Here is a 17833-nt window from a genome sequence, read left to right on the forward strand (position 1 = left end):
TAATATAAATTACCAATATTAATAATAACAACAATTTTCTAGTAATATTCTAAGCTCAGACAATCTGCCAAAATCTTGTTGGGAAGTCCACCTGACAATGCCAGAAACAAATGTGCCATTGGTGTTGGTGCACATGTGTAATATATGGAGCACAGTCTTGCTTAGAACACATTTACTGTGGTGTCCCTGGAGCTGCAAGAAGATAAATGGGTACTCGAAAGGCTGCTTGCTATTTAATGGTAGAATATGCTGGTAACTTATCAAAATGTTGTTACAGCACTTAATTAAACAAGATTCCTAAAGCTTTGGACTCTCAAGCCCCAAGTACTGCAGTGAAAGTAGTCAAAGTAGAACTGGTGTTAGTGAAAATGCTTCTGCTTATGCCACCTTTGGGTTTTGCATATGGGCACCCATTATTTGGCTGATTTGCCATGACCATGGCATTGCAGCACAAGCTTTAACAAGCCTATAAAGTGTTTCTTATAAAAGTGTTTGCAGTTGGACAGAACTCAAGTCAGGAAAAGGCTATGGAATGGATATACATTTTCCTTTTTAGCTTTATGGAATTGTTGACATGCCAAATGTGTTCTATGATGTTATAATGTACAAATAGCAACTCTGATATTGTACAAGATGAATTTGCTCCATGATCCCTAATATCTCTATTTATTTCAGCTGATTTTGCTGTGATATAGTGTCCTCCACAGTATGAGTAATAGAAATGCATATATATAAATAGTTTCAGACTAGAGTTTCACTGACTCTCTGCTCTGCTCATCCTTCTGCTATTCCTCAGCTCTGGCAGTGGTATTCCTGGTCTCCACTTAGAACCTTGAGGAAGAGGAGGGAATTGACAGTCACATTCTAGTAATCCACTTTGTCTTTATACTTGAGTGACCAAAATATTTCATAAATACATAAATTTAGTATTTTAGATAAATTATTCTTTCAGCTTCTATTGTCATTTCTATCTCCTTGATAACCTCCTGCTCACCTGAAAGGACTAATACCCAAGTATGAAGTAGTGTATAATTATTGCCAAGTTTGAGTAGGATGAAACAGATAGAAGAAACAGCAAACATGTTGGTGAACTTGGCTTCAGGATAATAGGCATTACTGACTTCTCATTAAAAAAAAAAACCCACATACAGAATCCTTTATTTATGGAATAAAAGTATTTAGAAGCTCCAAGATAGTTCTGACAGCTTATATGTACTTAAGCTGTTCTTTCATTTTGTAAGGTTGATAATGCTACACTAATTCATCTTTCCAGAATAAAAGCAGTGATATTTAAACAAATCAAAGTTCAGATTTTGGATCCCTGAGAAACAAACGATGGTAGAAAGCCATAGAATGCTCAGGCCCTAGTTGTGGTTGATATATTTGCAAGTATTTTTAATGCTATGGCCTCATTAATGTAAAGCAGAAGAGCCTAAAAAGGAAAAAATTTTTTAGTCTCTGTTTAAATTTACAGATTCTCAGCAGTCTTATTAAAAAAAAAAAGTGTTTAAAAGGGCTTCATAGTGGTAATAGCTTTTCTTTCTGTAGTACAGTCAGGGATCTGTAGCCTGGCTGAAGTCTGGTAATTCCACATAATTTTTGTCTCTTTTTCCACATCTTCCCAGTACTTAGCATTATAAACTATTTATCCCCATGCTGTATTTAACTTCCTAGCCATCAAAGGGTTTATTTTTCTGCACCTTTTCATGGTAAATTAACTTGTTTAGAAACAAGGTGATTATGCAACTTCTCTTCTGTGTCTATTTCCATCAGAAGACTGACACACTAAATCCATGCAGTTAATCCATGGTGAAATGTCTTTTTTTCTCAATTCCATTTGCCAGGATACAATAGGCAACAAAGAGGTGGCAAAACTATTAAATTTAGATAAACATTATTATGTTTAAATCTGTTTTATGATTTCTTTAGATCCCATCCCCCAACCTCTTAATAAAAAGCAAAGCTAGAAGATGAACAAAAAATCTAATAGTGGGGAGAGAAGGTGATTGTTTTCTTTGGTGTGGGCTTCATTTCATGCTGCACTAAAGCATGAGGCCTATTGCAATTAATAATTTGAAAAGGAAGTGTTGAATGGGCCTAATGAGTGTAATTAGGCTCTATTAGTAATGTCAGAAGTTGCATATGCATTAAAGGGAAAATACAGTCCTGAGTTTTAGTCTAGCTTTCCATTCAGTGGAACAGAGCATTGCAAAGTTTCATAATATAGGTTCCTACTGTATGTGGGTCTTACTGAAGAAATCAAACATGCCAATCCATGTGCTTTAGAAAAAACTGGTTGAGAGAGTGCTGTTCTCCTTGTACAGACACCTTTCCTAGATGAATGTGATATTTGTGTAAGAGAAAGGTCATTGTTTGGCATGAAACAAGACTGCTCGTCTACTGTAATCCTCTGCAGATAATGCTTTAACTGTAACTCTCTAAGATCCTGCTTAATCTCAGTTTATTTTTGTCCAGGTCTGTTTATAAGAAATTTAACCATGACCTTACAGCCTCCAGGTAAAAAGGCTGTTTAAAATTAAAATAGACTTATATTTGTGATCATTTTTAACTACCAAAACCACTGATTTTAAGGGAACATTTCTATGAGAAGCAACATCAGGCACATTGCACATGGCAAACTGCCCACATTACTGTAATGACCTTGAAAGGGATATTATAAAATACTTCAAAAAAACTTCTGAAATCTTAATTTTCAGCTATTATATCCTTGTTTCATTTTGTAGTTTATCTGAAGTTGTACTTTTTTTTTTACATTCTGGTCACCTCAGTTTCTATTTCATCCTACTGATCATTCTGTTGGTCTTGAATTTCAAATTTATGTTAAATGTATGTTTGGTTTATTTTTTTGAAGTAGTTACTTCATTTTTTGTTTTTAGACGTTTTTTCTTATGAACATATTTAAGAGTATTCTGCAGTCCCCTGACTATGCAATTTAGTTTATTATGTCTTTTTATTTGAGAATTTTGTAAAATTCAGCAATGTCATAGTGCTTATAAACTTTATTTACTTTTTGGATTAACTTGGATAAGGCTCTTGGGCCCATGGTATGATTCTAGGGATGTCCTGTGCTAGGCCAGGAGTTGGACTTGGTGATCCTGATGGGTCCCTTCCAACTCCATGTGTTCTATGATTATGTTATTGTGGGCTGCTCATTCCCCTCCTCTTAGGGACTCCACAACTGATTATTAACATATAGCTGAGACAACTTTCTAAAACTTTTGCAGAATGAATCCTTGCAGGAATAAACTACCAAAGAGATGAGATCGGCTCTGGCTTTATTTGACTGAGTCTTGAAAGCCTTCAAGGACAGGGATTCCATAATGTCTCCAGGAGAGCTGTTCCTGTTGCACTGGCCTCTTACGGAAGCCTTTTTCCTAATGACTGGCAATGGACATGTTAGGATGATATTCAGTTTTTTGGTGAAATTCTGCATTACAAACAATTATTGTATGTTTGAAAAGTAAGCACGATGTAGTGAGTGCATGATCACTACTGGGTCATTCTTCTTCTATGCATTCTGATTCTATTAATGCAAATGTGTAAAGAGCTACAGTAGAAAAAAAAAGTGATTAGATGTTAATTTCAATCCTGATTAATGCATGTTTATCCCTTCAGTATATTTATGTACTAAGCAAAATTATCAAACTCTAGAAAGCTAGCACTCTCCATTATTCTCAAGTAGTTCTATTTTTTTCCTTCGTTTATTTTTTTGTAATATGGATGAATGAGTTGTTGAATTTGGTTAAATGTTGTGAGTATGGAAATCTGACAGCAATTAATGACTTAAAATTCCCTTGGCAGAAGATGGAGAGTGGGTTGGAAGCAGAGCAAAAAAAATTGGTCAAAAACATAGCAGGGTGAGTGGAAAAAAACACAGGAGATTTTGTAGAATGAACAAAGGAGGAAAGAGATGCCAATTAAAGTGAGCGCAGAATCAACATCATATTGTCCATAGGGGAATACTTTTAAAGCTTCTACAAGGATTCTACCACTCCTCTAAAAAAGGAATAAAAACACAAGCTTCACCTCATTTAAAGTAACCAAGTTTTTAATTAGATGAACCTCAACAAAAAAGAAAGCAATAATAGGGAAGAAGAAAGGCTCAGAAATTCAAATTGGTTTCACCGTTCCGTAATAGCCTGCAAGAATTCATTTTTTATTGAACTGTAGGTACAAATAAATTGTACATTTTTTTAGAATCTATTTGAAATGTGTAGTATTTTTAGTATATTGGAAGTTTGTTTTCTTTCTTGTTTTTCTGTGGCCCATAAATTCAAATTCATGAACTTAACAACCAAACTTAGTATATGTGATTGTGCATTTCTCTAGATATATGAGAGAAAGGATTCTCAAAAGAGACAATCCTCATCCTCATATTTACCTTCTCAAAAGTTTTAGCAAAGGAAAAAGTAGTATTTCTGGTGTAAGTAGAGAAGATGAAGAATGTGTTAAAATATTGTGTTGAACAAGTAATGTCCTGTAACTTTGTGTACTGTCAGTCTTTGTCGTGTGAGTGAAAGCCTGTAAATCCCTTTGTTAATCTCATTAGCTAGATAATTTCTCAGTTAATCACAATTAGGTCGGATTCTGAGTATGTCCTTCTTTACTCTGTATGAAAATATGAAATATTTTTACAATTTAAAAATTGGGGATTTTTTGAAATATCTTAATATAAATATCAAATAATAAATTTTCATGGCATTCCATTGATATGAATATTTTAATGAACAGAAAATTATTTTAAACAGGTGAGATTAAAAATGGGGGAATAATAAATGAAGATGTGACTCACACAAACTGAATGCCACCAAATGTATTATTATTTCTAGAAAGAAAATTGTTCTCTTGCTGCTCTGGAAGTTATTGTACCTCATGTACAAGAATGTCCACAGCTGCTTGTAAAAGCAGTTAATGAATTACCAGACCAGTTTTAAATTGGAGTCAAAATAATGTTAATCAAGGAGACCTGCAAATAAATTTGTGAGTTTCCATTCATAGATGAAAAAAGCCCTTCAATACAGAGAAATGCTAAAGACAAGTGTGTGACTAGAACTGGGATCTGGGAGACATATTCATGATATATTGCTTAGAAGTGTGGATATCTGTCAGGGCATGCTAATCTTAAATACTGTAGCATCTTAATTTTTCTAAAATAACTATTTCTCAGTATCACAACTATATTATTCATAACTCTTCCTTTCTTTAATATGTTTCAAGTGCCAAAACTGTACAAGTTTGCAGTGAACATCCATGTTGGATGTTCACATTGGCTGAGTAGAGTTTTGCATTAACTTTGTGCATGTTTGCATTGAAAAAAGCAACATGCGCATCTATTCCCATTCAGACTTCATACACAATCTTGCAAATAGCTCTGTTTCAATGAGAAATTTTACACGTAAAAGTAGCATTTCATGAGAAGGGTGACAGACCTCAGCAGCTGAGTAATGCTTGTTGCCTTTAGTTTACCCAGTAAACTCCCACATTACCATTACTCAGTTTGGAAAACACCAGGAGAGTGCTACTTGTGCATCTGTGATACATGTTCATTAACCCAGCACAGATGTTATTTTCAAGGCAGAATGAATCAGCTTTGTTCTTTAAAGTATAATTGGTAGTACTGGGGTATCACACCTAATTCTATGAAAAGCAAATGAGGTACTTCTGGCAATAAAGAAAGGGCAGATGGAGCTTACTATACATTTGGTGTTTGACTATTTATCTGATTTCTTGGGAAGTTTGTTGTGTGTGATGTTGCCATGGAGCTGCTGATCTTCATATAGCTTCATTATATGTAGTTGTCTTGGATGTAGCCTTGGATATGATCTGGTTTATTGACATATCCTGAAAATGATGTCTCCTACTTAGGTTATTTGTACAAGACTGGATCTATCACCATGTTTATTTGCCAGTGGTATATTCAGGAATTCAAGTCGCGCTTTGCTGTGTTGGTCTAGACACAGTAGAGATCAAAATATTCCAGAGCAGGTTGCTTACTGAAGCTGAAGGAAAAAGTGTGGTTGATACCTAGCTGAAGTTATTTTAAGAAATTGTATATTTTCTAGGAATAAAATTATTTTTAGGGAAATGTTTTTTCAGTGCTATTCTGCTGGGTACAGCTGAATATTAGCACATACCAAGTGCCAGGCTTTATTAGTGATAATCTTGCCCCAGGGTTTTGTGAGAACTGAGAGCTTGTATGAATGTATATCTCCATCTTAGAAGCAGTAGAGAACATGGTTATCAGATCGGTTAAAATCAAAATACAATTTTGTCTTCTAAGTCTTAAACTAGTCTGGACTTTAATGCCTTGCAAAACAAGTATCTGTCAAAGCCCACGGCCTGTTTTACCTTTTTAGTTAATGGAAACATAGTCTCCTTTTTTTCATGTAAAGTTTGCTTTTTATTGTGAGTATGTTCGATGAAATTATCCTTATCCTCCACTATTTTGAATAATTGTGTAATGCCAAGTGTTATGCAATGCATGTGCTCTGTGTTCAGCCAGCCCTGCACGGAGATTAAAGGCAGGGCGAGCAGGTTTGCCAAGGAGCAGTTCTGGCCAGTTAACAGCCTGGGGAGGCAGGGGCAGCCAGCTGACAAGCTCCACGCTGCAGAGTCAGACCCTGCCCTTTGTCATGCCAAAGGCAAACCTGTTTAGGGTGTTTAGATACATGGAGCACAAAATCTTGCTACCTAAAAATTTAAAGAACATCTTTCGAGGAGAAAATGCGTGTGGAAAAATTGTTTATGAGGAATGTTTGAAGGAACTGGGGTTGTTTAGCCTGGAGAAGAGGAGGCTTAGAGGTGACCTTATTGCTCTCTACACCTTCCTGAAGGGAGGTTGTAGACAGGTGGGGTTGATCTCTTCCACCTGCCAGCAAATGACAGAACAGGAGGACACAGACTCAAGCTACATCAGGAAAGGTACAGGTTGGATATTAGGAAAAAGCTTTTCACCAAAAGAATAATAAAGTACTGGAATGCTCTTCCTAGGGAGAGGATAGAATCACCATCTCAGGATGCGTTTAAAAAAAGACTGGACGTGGCACTTGGTGCTATAGTCTAGTTGAGGTGTTAGGGCATAGGTTGGGCTCGATGATCTTACAGGTCTCTTCCAACCTCATTGTTCTGTGATTCTGTTTGTGAATGTAAGGCAACAAAAGAAAGGAGAACAGGAGCTGGTAAGAAGTGTACAAATGGAGGAAACAAAAGAAAATGGCTGCCCTGTCTCTTTAGTTTGTGGAATGTAGTTTAACAGAACAAAAAATATTGGTAGAAGTTAATTATGTTGGTATGAGGTAAATTTCTGTGCATGTCTTGCTTTTAAAAGTTTAATAAGGGTTTGGAAGATATTTGATAGTGTATATTGAAGTTAGATACTGCTTGACAGAAAAATTACATTAGAATAAAGATACAGTTGGCTGTTGAGTATAAATTCAAGTTGGACCTATCAGAGAATTTTTAACTTCAATGTCACTCCAAAAATCATGAAGTCAAACAAAATTAGTTTCTCTTTGCCCCTGTAGCAGCTATGCAGAGTAGATAAAAGGCATACACTGAGGCAGAAGAGATACGGTTTTGTTCACATAATGCAAAGCAATCCTTTTGCTACTGATGCTACTAATTATACATTAATTACCTTGTTATGCTGTGACATCATATTGGAGCTGAAAACAATGAGTCAAACCTGATAGTGTACTCTGTTTTGTAGCTTATTCATAAGATGCTTTGAAAGGTTTATTTATTTTTCTTGCCCCAACAGCACTTTACAGTGTTTGTTAGGAGAACAAACTAAACACTTAAACCTGTGAATTTTAATCAGTGCCTTTGCAAAGTGGAAACTCACCAAGGAAATTAGTTATTGATAGTTAGTAAATCAGCAAGGCCCTTGAGAAGATGATATATTTCCAGATGGGTAATACTTTAGCAGTAATAATCAGTTTCATTTGGAAACAAAGTAGAGGCAGTAAAAGAATAATGAGAGTGGTGGAAATATATGTCAGGCAGGTTATTTTTGTGATGTCTGACAAGTTGGTACAATTAAAGTTGCATTTGATACTACGTTATTTTGCACAAACCAGTAAATAATTTTCTTACTCATCAAGTAACCTTTATTTATTATAATACAAAAAAAAAGTTCTGAAATAAAATTTCAAATGTGTTTTTGAAATGGTTGAAATAACACTTTAATCTTTTTTATTCCATATAATATAGAAAAATTCATACAGGTTACATAATTTTGGTTGTGCCAAAAGTAGATTTTAAAAGAAAAACTTACTGGATGGAACAGTTTATCAAGTTGATGAATGCAGAGGGACAATACTTTCCTGCTGTAAAATGTACCTTTAACTGAGGTTTCAGTAAGCTTTCAGAACTGAATGATGCCAGTAAGTTGTCTTTGTTCTTAAAAGGAAAAAAATAGTATACAAAGAGAAATACTTTTCATTTTTCTAGTGTTACAAGTGTTGTTAAATGTAATTTTTTGCTCTCTGTGTATCCCAGTTAGGCCTAGTGTACTACAGCTTCATCTGTTGAGATATCTGAGCAAGTGTCTTAATTTGACACTGATTTATATAATATTTGGCATTCAATTTTAGAACATTGCTTTTATCTTTTTTATATTTAATATTGTCATATTATTCGGCTCTACAGGCCTCACCAAATTAGAAATCCAAGAAATCATATAAAACTCAGGAAACTCATACAATAATCAATGAAAAAATGCAATATAATTCAGCTGAAAAAAAAAAGGAACTTGATTAAAAAGTATTTGTTTTGACTGATTGGTTTTAAATGGCAAGTTGCTTCTATATGGTGAAAAAACCTGAAACATATGGATGTATTATAAACCTCAGTCCATGAAATTGCAACTAAAGGAGCTCTTAAGTTCATGGCTTATGCAACTTTATTGCAGTGACGTTAAAAGCTGACTAACACATATTAGCTGTGATGGATCATTAAAGAGCTTCAATTCGTCATCACAGTGAAAAATAGGATAATGAAGGTGGCTGAGTGTCAGTTGTTGGTTCAAATTTGAGTTTGATTTGGTGCAGGAAAAAAGGCAATCCAGGTTCTCTTAAGTTCATGACTCAAAGTAGGACTTGGAGTGAATTTTAGTCACACATACAATAAGCAGAGGACTTCAAAATAAGGATGAAGCTAGTATTTTTATGTTTCAGAACAGGTTCAGTTTTCACACAATCAAGCTTAATTGTGGTCTTCCAATTAGAAGTTCAAACATATAGGTCTCAGATTCAAAACACATCTTCCTGCACAAGGACTAGCAGAGAAAAACCTGGCTGTTTAAACAACTTGCCTGGACAATTTTTGAAGTACGCTATTCGTGTGGAACTTGCATGGCCTACTTTTCAACTGTGTCAGTCCGCATGGTGTGAAAGAAATAGTGTGAAGAACATGTACATTCTATAAACAGGTGAATTCAATATGTGGGATTTTAGAGTTAAATAAAAGCTAATGTATAGTCTGTGTATATTATTTTCCTTCTTGTTTCAGTCAGTCTGTGCTTTGCTTCCTGCCTTTTCCCTGACACAGCCTCCACAGAGCCCTCACCATCCCTGGTGGGCTCAGCCTTAGCAACAGCAGTGCTGAGTGTAGGGAAACCTCCAGCAGCTTCTCAGAATTCACCCCTGCAGCCCCCCAGCCCTACTACCACAAACAGGTTGCGCAAACCCTAGGGAGTTTTATAGCAATCGAGATCCTAAACTCCCATGGACAGTCTGAGCTTAAAATATGCAAAACCCCATTAATTCTTGTGGTTTCCACTACTATATCAGAGGGTTCTTCAAAGTAGTATTTCAGCGTCTCCTTTGAGTTCTGCATCACAGTGAAGAATCTTCAGGAGCTTGAATTGAAGGCAGGAACTTTTGTCCACGAAAATGTTTTCTGTTGTAAAAAAGATGAAAGAATGAGGTTTTCATCAGTCTGCTGGAGACAGTATTTTGTGCATGTGAACAAATACAAAAAGATGGTAAAATCCTCATACTTTATGTCAACATGAGAAAATGCTGTTCCTGTACTGAGAACACTTCGCTCTGAGATCAGACTAATAACAGTTTCTCTTTTTTTTTCCTGTGAAAAAGGAATAGCAGTGCACTTGGGTAATGTACATTTTTCATTTTAGTTTGTGTATACACCAGGAGACTGGAGAGTGAACATCAAATACATGAACATTGACCTGGCCACAGAGTTTAAAAGCTCCTGGACAAAATGAGAACTATTTAATAACTGACTCATTGATGTTAAATACTTGATTTTAAAAAGTGATGAGGTAATAACTTGACCAAACGTTTTTTAGTGTCAAGAATATTGAGGTGGAAGATGATTCATATTAAAATCTTGCTCCGTTTTTAGAAAGTGGGGGGGATAATAGAATGGACCATTTAACAATAAACACGAACCACAACAAACAGGTGCTCTATTTATTCAGTGCAGTGGTCATTTGCTTCTAATTCACTCAAGAACTGGTCAAAAATAAGACAGTTTGTTTGGTTATTGAGCAGCTTATACCTTAGACTCTCTGTGGCAGAGTGTGCGAAATCAGTGTCACCTGTTCTAGCAAAGTCTCTCTTCATCCACAGCAGCCTTTCCTCACGCCCATGTTTTATGTTGTGGAGTAGCCCTGCCCCATGATCTTGTCACTAGTGACGTCCTACTCTAGTTCTTATAGTTAAGAGAGAGCTGCAGCTTTAATTTCAGGGCTGTAAGCACATGACTGTGTGCTTGGTCTTCCTGGTGTCTAATACACCTGTAACCATGATAAGAAACTAAACTATGGCTTGAGAAACTGCTTGAGCAAGATATCTCCAAGGAATGCGTCAGTGCTGCTGGCAGTGGCGTTAATGAATCAGTACATGGACTCCCTTTCAGAGTCAGCAGTCTGCCTTGGCACACTTTTACATGGGTCTTTGTTGTAAGATTGATCAGAGAGGCATTCTGGGGTTTCAGGCAATCAGCAAAATGGAATTTTAACATAGTGTTTGAAATTACGAATGCTGAAAGCTCTGTCTTCCAGCTCTGCCTGAGAGTCAGAAAGGAAGCATGTCAGCCAAGCTGTTGAGAAAACAAATTATTTGTTAGCATTAGGACTTGATAGTCTTCCTTCTTGTGCAGTGTCATCACTGCAGTATAAATATTTCTCATTTTCAGATTTGGTATAAACACTTTTCAAGTGTTATTGCCATTTTTTAAGTGTCACTGGACTACTTATAATAATTTTCTTGTTTTTGCTCACTTTTTGGTCCTGTGTGTGGGGCTGTAAGTGCAGTGAAGTGGTTCAGAGGAGGGAGGAGGTCATTGACAAAACCCAATTGATGAGATTTTGGTTTGATAGGAAACCAAAATAGACCACTCACTCACCCTGATGGTCTTTCTCTTTTACCTGCCAACTTTTCCTTTACTAGACAAGAACAGTGTCTTTAGGGGAGGCTGAGCATCAGAGAAGTGGATGTAGCGCAGTGGAGGAAAGCAGCTGGGCCCACAGCTGGGACAGAGAAACTTCCTTACCCAAGCTAAAGACTTAAACTGTTGTTACAGATAAAGATGTGCTAAAAAGGTAATTTCATTGACATCTCCTTTTCAAACTTTCTGTTTAAGAATAGATTCTAGAGAAGTGACCTATTTTAAAATAAAATGTTTTTTGAATAAAGCAACATTGGACTGAATCTCTGTAGGAGCTCAATAGTAAGTAGAGTTTCAGGGGCAGGGCAGGAAAGCACATTAAAAGAAAAAAGAAAAGGGTTTACACTTCAATGGCATAATTTACCTTACAGGAATCTCAGCCAGGTTCTGCAGTACTTATTCAGAGAAATCCACTTTGTCTTTCACAAGGTTTGCTCCAGGACGTTTTTTATAGTTCATGAAAAATATATATATTTTTTTTGCAACACTTAAAAAAACCTTCAAATCCATTATGTACTTTCAACTTCTACCCATTCTTTAATGTTGTTAAAATGTCAACTAAAACTGCATATTAACATAAAGACATGGAGTTGTAAGAATATATCTTATAAATCTTATTTACCATGACAAGTGTGTGATTGCCTGGTAGTTTTGCAAATTTTGGTTTTTTTGGTGGTTTTCAGAAGTGCCTTGGAAAGAGACTATAGCTAGGCTGAAGCAAGCATGCAGAAAAGGGGAAAAATTATGTACCAGCTGACATTTATGAAACAGAATATAAGCTGAAGTTGGATGTTCCTCATTCTCCACCCTCTTTTATGCCTGTGAATAAGACCACATCATAATGAACTTGGTGGCCTTTCATTCTTACACCTTTATAAAGGACCCTATAAAGCAGGTGGGATAGTAGGCAATTTCCTAGGTCTCTAGCCTCAAAATGGTGTCTGCATGAAAAATAAAGATGCAAGTCTTTGGACATATAGAAAAAGATTCTCAATAAAGCTTGCAGTTTTAAAATTATAACTACATAGCAAAACAAAAATTGCAGGGAGCAGGTTGGATGAATAAATCAGTCTTTGCATCCTAACAGAGAAACTAGTCTTTCCATCCTACTACTGCGAAAAAACATTCACTGCAAGAAAAGGTTTGTTGTGTAAAATAGCTTTTACTTTTGCTTGCTGCATTGTTTGTTTTCTGCATTGGTCTTTAGTGATAGTTGCAAATCACTGATTTAATTTCATACCTCATGTAAATTTCCTATAATTTGGTAGATAGTATTGAATCATAATTCCAGATTAACAATATTCACAACATGCCATCACCTTGACAATTACAGTATGGAAATCACCAGTGCCTGTAATTGATGGCATCAAAGGCCTCCTTGTCTTTCTCTGAAATATCAAGGTCTGCATATCAGTGCAGTCTTGTGAATCAAGATTTGACCTACAAAAGCATATAGTTATGCTTATGCAGATTTTACCTAACATAAAAGGAAAATATGTATTCATGTTTTTTCAAGTTGCAGAAACACCTGTATGAACTTTTGTTCCATGTTATTTCAAAGCCCACTGAAACTGGCTTTCTTAATGTGAGTGAATGCTTACCCATAAACTAAGATCACCACAACCCTGAACAGTCTACTTTAGGTTTACCTGCTCCCTTGAAATTGCTAAATTTTATTTTTTAATTATTTGGAGAACTCACATCTCATGATCAATGACTGTATCAAATAATTAATTGGCAGCCTTTTCAGTTCAAATTAGTCTAAAAACCTCAAGAGCTCACATTGTCTCTTTTTTTGTTGCTGTCCGAAATTGAGAGGTCTGATAAGAATTATGTTTTGACATAGCCTCTGTAAAATTATTGAGGTTTATGCCTTTGTTTGTAACTATCAGACTTCTTCAGACTAAATTACTAAAATGACTAAAATTTAGTGAGTGCTACAATTTACAATGCTCAGACTTGCACTCTATAGTTTTATTTTGTACACTAATTAAAAGCAGCTTTTTGTATTCACAAATTCTCATGTATAGCTGGATGATTAATTAGGCTTAGATTTATTCCTAGTGATAAAAAAGTCAATTTTTTTCATCTTCTAAACAGATTGGTTTGAGAGAGATTTTCCTGTAGCTATCAGTCAAAGTGATCAAATTTGGCAAAATGAATGAAGGACAAACAATGGCAGAGAAAAAGGAAGAAAAAGATGCTTAAAAAGGTGACTTTCAAAAATACTGTGCTCTTTAGCTCTATCACCAACTTTCCCCCTACATGATGTAGTTTCCTTTTGCTCATTTTCCTCATTCATGGTCCTGTGTTTGATATCCCTGTTAATTGTCACAGAAAGCTTCTGATATAGTTGACATTAAGCTGTGCCAAATTGCTGAGCAGAGAACATGACTTGAGGAGCAGTGAGCTCCTGAAAATCCTCATGTGAATGGCTGAAGGTTTAGTGGTCCCTATTCAAAAAGTCATGTTGATGGCTACCTCCCTTTAGAAGTCTATGAAACAGTTATGGATTTTTCTAGACTTACAGTAGAAGTTGACCAATGTATTTGCAAGTATTAGAAATTGTTATACTCTATGTTTGGTCTGGAAATGGAAGTGCTAAATTACATTTATTATATTATATTATAAAAGGTTTAAGAGAAAACCCACATTAGGTAATGGTACATGGAAGATGAGAGCTGTGATGTTAGTACTGCAGCAGCAAACTCCTTTTGCAGCCTGTCAGATGCATTTAGCAGTGAGTCTTTAATGTTTTAAAGTACATTCTTTGACAAGCATTCAAATGCTCTGTTGTGTGTTGAATGATTTCAGCATTCTTGATTCAGTCTTTTTCTTGAATGAAAATTTACTAGGCTTTACTGAAGCCAAATATGTGCACAGCTGTATCTACCTTTGCTGTATGTGTGAGTTCTGGTGACTGAGAACCTAAAGAGTTCAAATGGGAAGTTACTTGTTGCTGTGTTTATGGAGTTCAGCTCTTTGAAATTTGAGAAATAGTAGCAGGAAATCCGAGTAACACAAAATCTGAAAATTTACCAATTTATTCAATTATAAAACCTTAGTAAGGAGGAGTAACCTCTTTCTCTATTTCTTCTTTGAACATTTATTGGCATGACTGTCTGTTGTGTAGGTTGCATGTCAGACTAATGTCAAAATAACTGAGGAATGTGAGGATTCCTTTTGTCTGCCATACAATCTAGTATTAATTTTGAATGTATAAGGTAAATAATTTCATTAAATGTCATCCTTAAAATGATTCATTCACAAAGAAATGTACTTCCTTTCAGTAATTTCTTATGGCATGGCAGTAAAGCTTGAGCTCCCTTTACCAGTACTGTTAATATGTATAATATTGTACAAATGCACTGTGTATTGGAGGGAGAGGCCTAAATTCTCAGAAGGTCCACATTTGGGACTGCATTTTTTCTTGAGATCTTGTTTGAGTGGTTTCCTTACCTTAAGCCATTTACTTCAGAGACATCTTTCTGATTTTAGCATTTTAAAGACACAGCATTTTGTTTACCCTATTGTATTATTCTTCTCTGGTATTTTTACCTCTATTCTTAGTTTTATGTCTTGTATTATCAGCCACCAGTATAAGAGCTGCTCTGGTGCAGTGCAGGGTTTGACAGGGGACCCTTCCCTGAGTTCTTTGGCCTTTGTACAGTTCTGCAGTTGAGCTGGTTGGTTTAATTTTTGCAGGATCTGATTGACAGTTCATCACTGGTGTCTCTAAAATAACATGCCTGACACAAGTAGGATTATTGGCAGCCTTTATCTGCAGTGAGACAGTGAGGAGCTTGGAAAGGAGAGCATCGACATCCCCAGTAGGGCAGGTGATGGTCACCAACAAAACACTTTTGCTCAGCATGGATGTAGACCCAGCCACACATCCACTGTGAGAACTATTCTTCTACCAATGTACAAAGAGTGAATTTGATCTTAATTAGGTGACTGCTAGGTAATCAGGAAGAAGAGCCTTTTAGGTTGGGGAGCAGAAAAGCCCCTCAAATATGCAGATATTTACAGACATACAATTCCATCCACTTAGCTCCAGAAAGTGGCACATTTTGATAGAAGGTACTGCTATTTTTTGACTAATGATACTGAATTGGAAAAGTTGCATGTATTTTAATTGGTCATATTGCCAGGCACTTTCCCAGCAAACCTCATTAACTTCAAGCTACAGAGCACCATTAACAGATGGGACTTTTTGTCTTGTATTTTTTCACTAATTAGGAAATCTCAGTCTTTTCACATTTATAGATTTAACAGAAGTTTTAATTTTATTGTCAATATGTCAGTAGAAAGTTGAGAAAAACCCCAATCTGTATCAAGAAAGCAAAGTGAAGCTGAAATATTAACATATATTGAAGCATGTACAGAACAGATGACAGCAAAAATGCTTTTTGAAAATCTTTCCTCAAATCATATTGAAACTGTGTGTGGCAAAGTATATAGAGGTACTTTTTTTGTTTATTTGTTTAATTTTTGTTTTTGTTTTTTTTTAATTTATTTCTGTTTCTGATGTGTACTCTAATAATTCCTTAATTTTGATTTCACAGCATTCCTTATAAAAAGCAGTCTGCCCAAATGAGATGTAGTCTGTTCAAGTCTATGCAAGAAAGCTGAATCTTTTATTGGAGAGAGAAGAAAACAGAGCTTGTGGCAGGGAGACTGAATTTGCTAATTCTCTTTAGTATGGTTTCATTCAGAGATGTTTCATATTCTATTCCCCATGACTTATTACATCAGTTACTTACTACAGTCATGAGTAGTTAGGCAAGCTCACAGTGATTCAGGCCTTTACCATGGCTTTTACTTGTACCTTTCAGATATTCCCAAATTACTGCTCTGATGCATAAATTAGATATTTGGGAACTAAATATGTGTGAATTTTTTTTTTTGGTAACTCTTTTCTGTTTGCTCTTATCTGTTTTCTGTCCCAGAAATAATGTTGTTTCTATATTTCTTATCAATATTATTCAAGTCTGTAAAAAGAGATGCATTACATATGAACTGTATTTTTAAAGATGTATTTACCATAAGTACAGAATTTTAGTTTTAGTAATAAATTAAAACCTTATTATACTGGGTAGTGACTTAGTGGTACCAAAAGTATAGTTCCAGAAAAATTGGCAAGAAGTTTATCATAGAGTTACTGACACCTTTCTACTTAAATAAAAGCCTTTAATGCACAAACCCCCTTTGCTGTCATAGGCAGTGCTGCTGCCTCTGATGCCATGTCCTGTTTGGGGTCTTGCTGGTTGCTGTGGCCTCAGGAGAGCTCTCAGCTGTGCAAGATCCCCTGCAAACACCTGCAGTGAAGGGAGTGGGTGCCCTGATGAGTTGATATGGAGTATTCCTGCCAAACCCAAGCAAGAGGGAGAATTGAGAGCCTGGAGAGGTCGAGTAATGTGCTTGTCACACATCACAGGAATGGTAGGACTAAGGACAATAACCAAGACTTCTGATTACTCACGGTCATCAATCAGAGCTCTTGCTGGACTACTTTGATGCCTTTTGGTTTTAAAATTAAATCCTTGCTATGAATTTTCTGACAGAAGTTTACGGAGAATTTACTGCCCACTGGTTTATCAGGTAATCATTTCTCACTCCCCTTCACCTCCTCTTTTGGATAAACTCAGACTTGTCTTGGAAAATGTAAGCCTATATGAGCTTTGCTGAAGGGGAAAATTTATATAGCAAAAAATCTTGTAATGCTGCCAAATTTACAGTACTGTTTTTATTGTGTGCTGATGACTAAATTAGTTACTGTAAAATTTAATACCTGATGAACTTTTTAGTTAACTCCTTTTTGTGTAATAGCAGTAAACAAAAAAAAAATCGTAAAATGTCACTGAAAGGAAATGACTTGCATGTAAAATCTTGTAAAAGATTTTCAAGTCTAGGTTTCTGAAAAGTTTTTAATGTGGCTATAAAAATTGCAAAATTTGGATTTAGTGTTTTAGTTGCTTCAAGCTCAAAATGAAGATTTAGTAACTCAGAGTTAGCAATTAAGTATCTAAGTTAGCAATTAAGTTAACTCAGTTACTAAGAGTTGGCAATTTTAGGTAAGATACTCTGCATCTTCTATGGTCAAGAAGGTCTTACTTTTGTTAAATTGCAGAGATGTGGGTGCATCTCCTAGAGTCTACAAAGTAATGCTGGGATTGCCAAGCTAGAAGGAATTGATAACTTCTGAAATGTAACTTGAAGCAGGTGGATCCTTAGATTTTTATGGTTTTCATTCCTAACAAATCTGGAGAAGCAAATTCTGTCTATAAAAGAACTACAATTGATTTCTTATTTGATGGTTAAAGGACATTTGGGGTTTATATTTAAGGTATGAGAATTTTCATCCAAGTTAGATCAAAACATCAGGCTATTCACA

At 35.7% G+C, this 17833-nt stretch overlaps 1 protein-coding gene across 32 annotated transcripts in view; it reads left to right on the forward strand.

Moving 5' to 3' along the window:
* KCNMA1 (potassium calcium-activated channel subfamily M alpha 1) overlaps nucleotides 1–17833 on the forward strand; it is a 403122-nt gene that overhangs the window by 159253 nt on the left and 226036 nt on the right. The window lies entirely within an intron of this gene.

Source organism: Melospiza georgiana, chromosome 8, assembly GCF_028018845.1.
Source record: "Melospiza georgiana isolate bMelGeo1 chromosome 8, bMelGeo1.pri, whole genome shotgun sequence".
Lineage (NCBI taxonomy): Eukaryota > Metazoa > Chordata > Aves > Passeriformes > Passerellidae > Melospiza > Melospiza georgiana.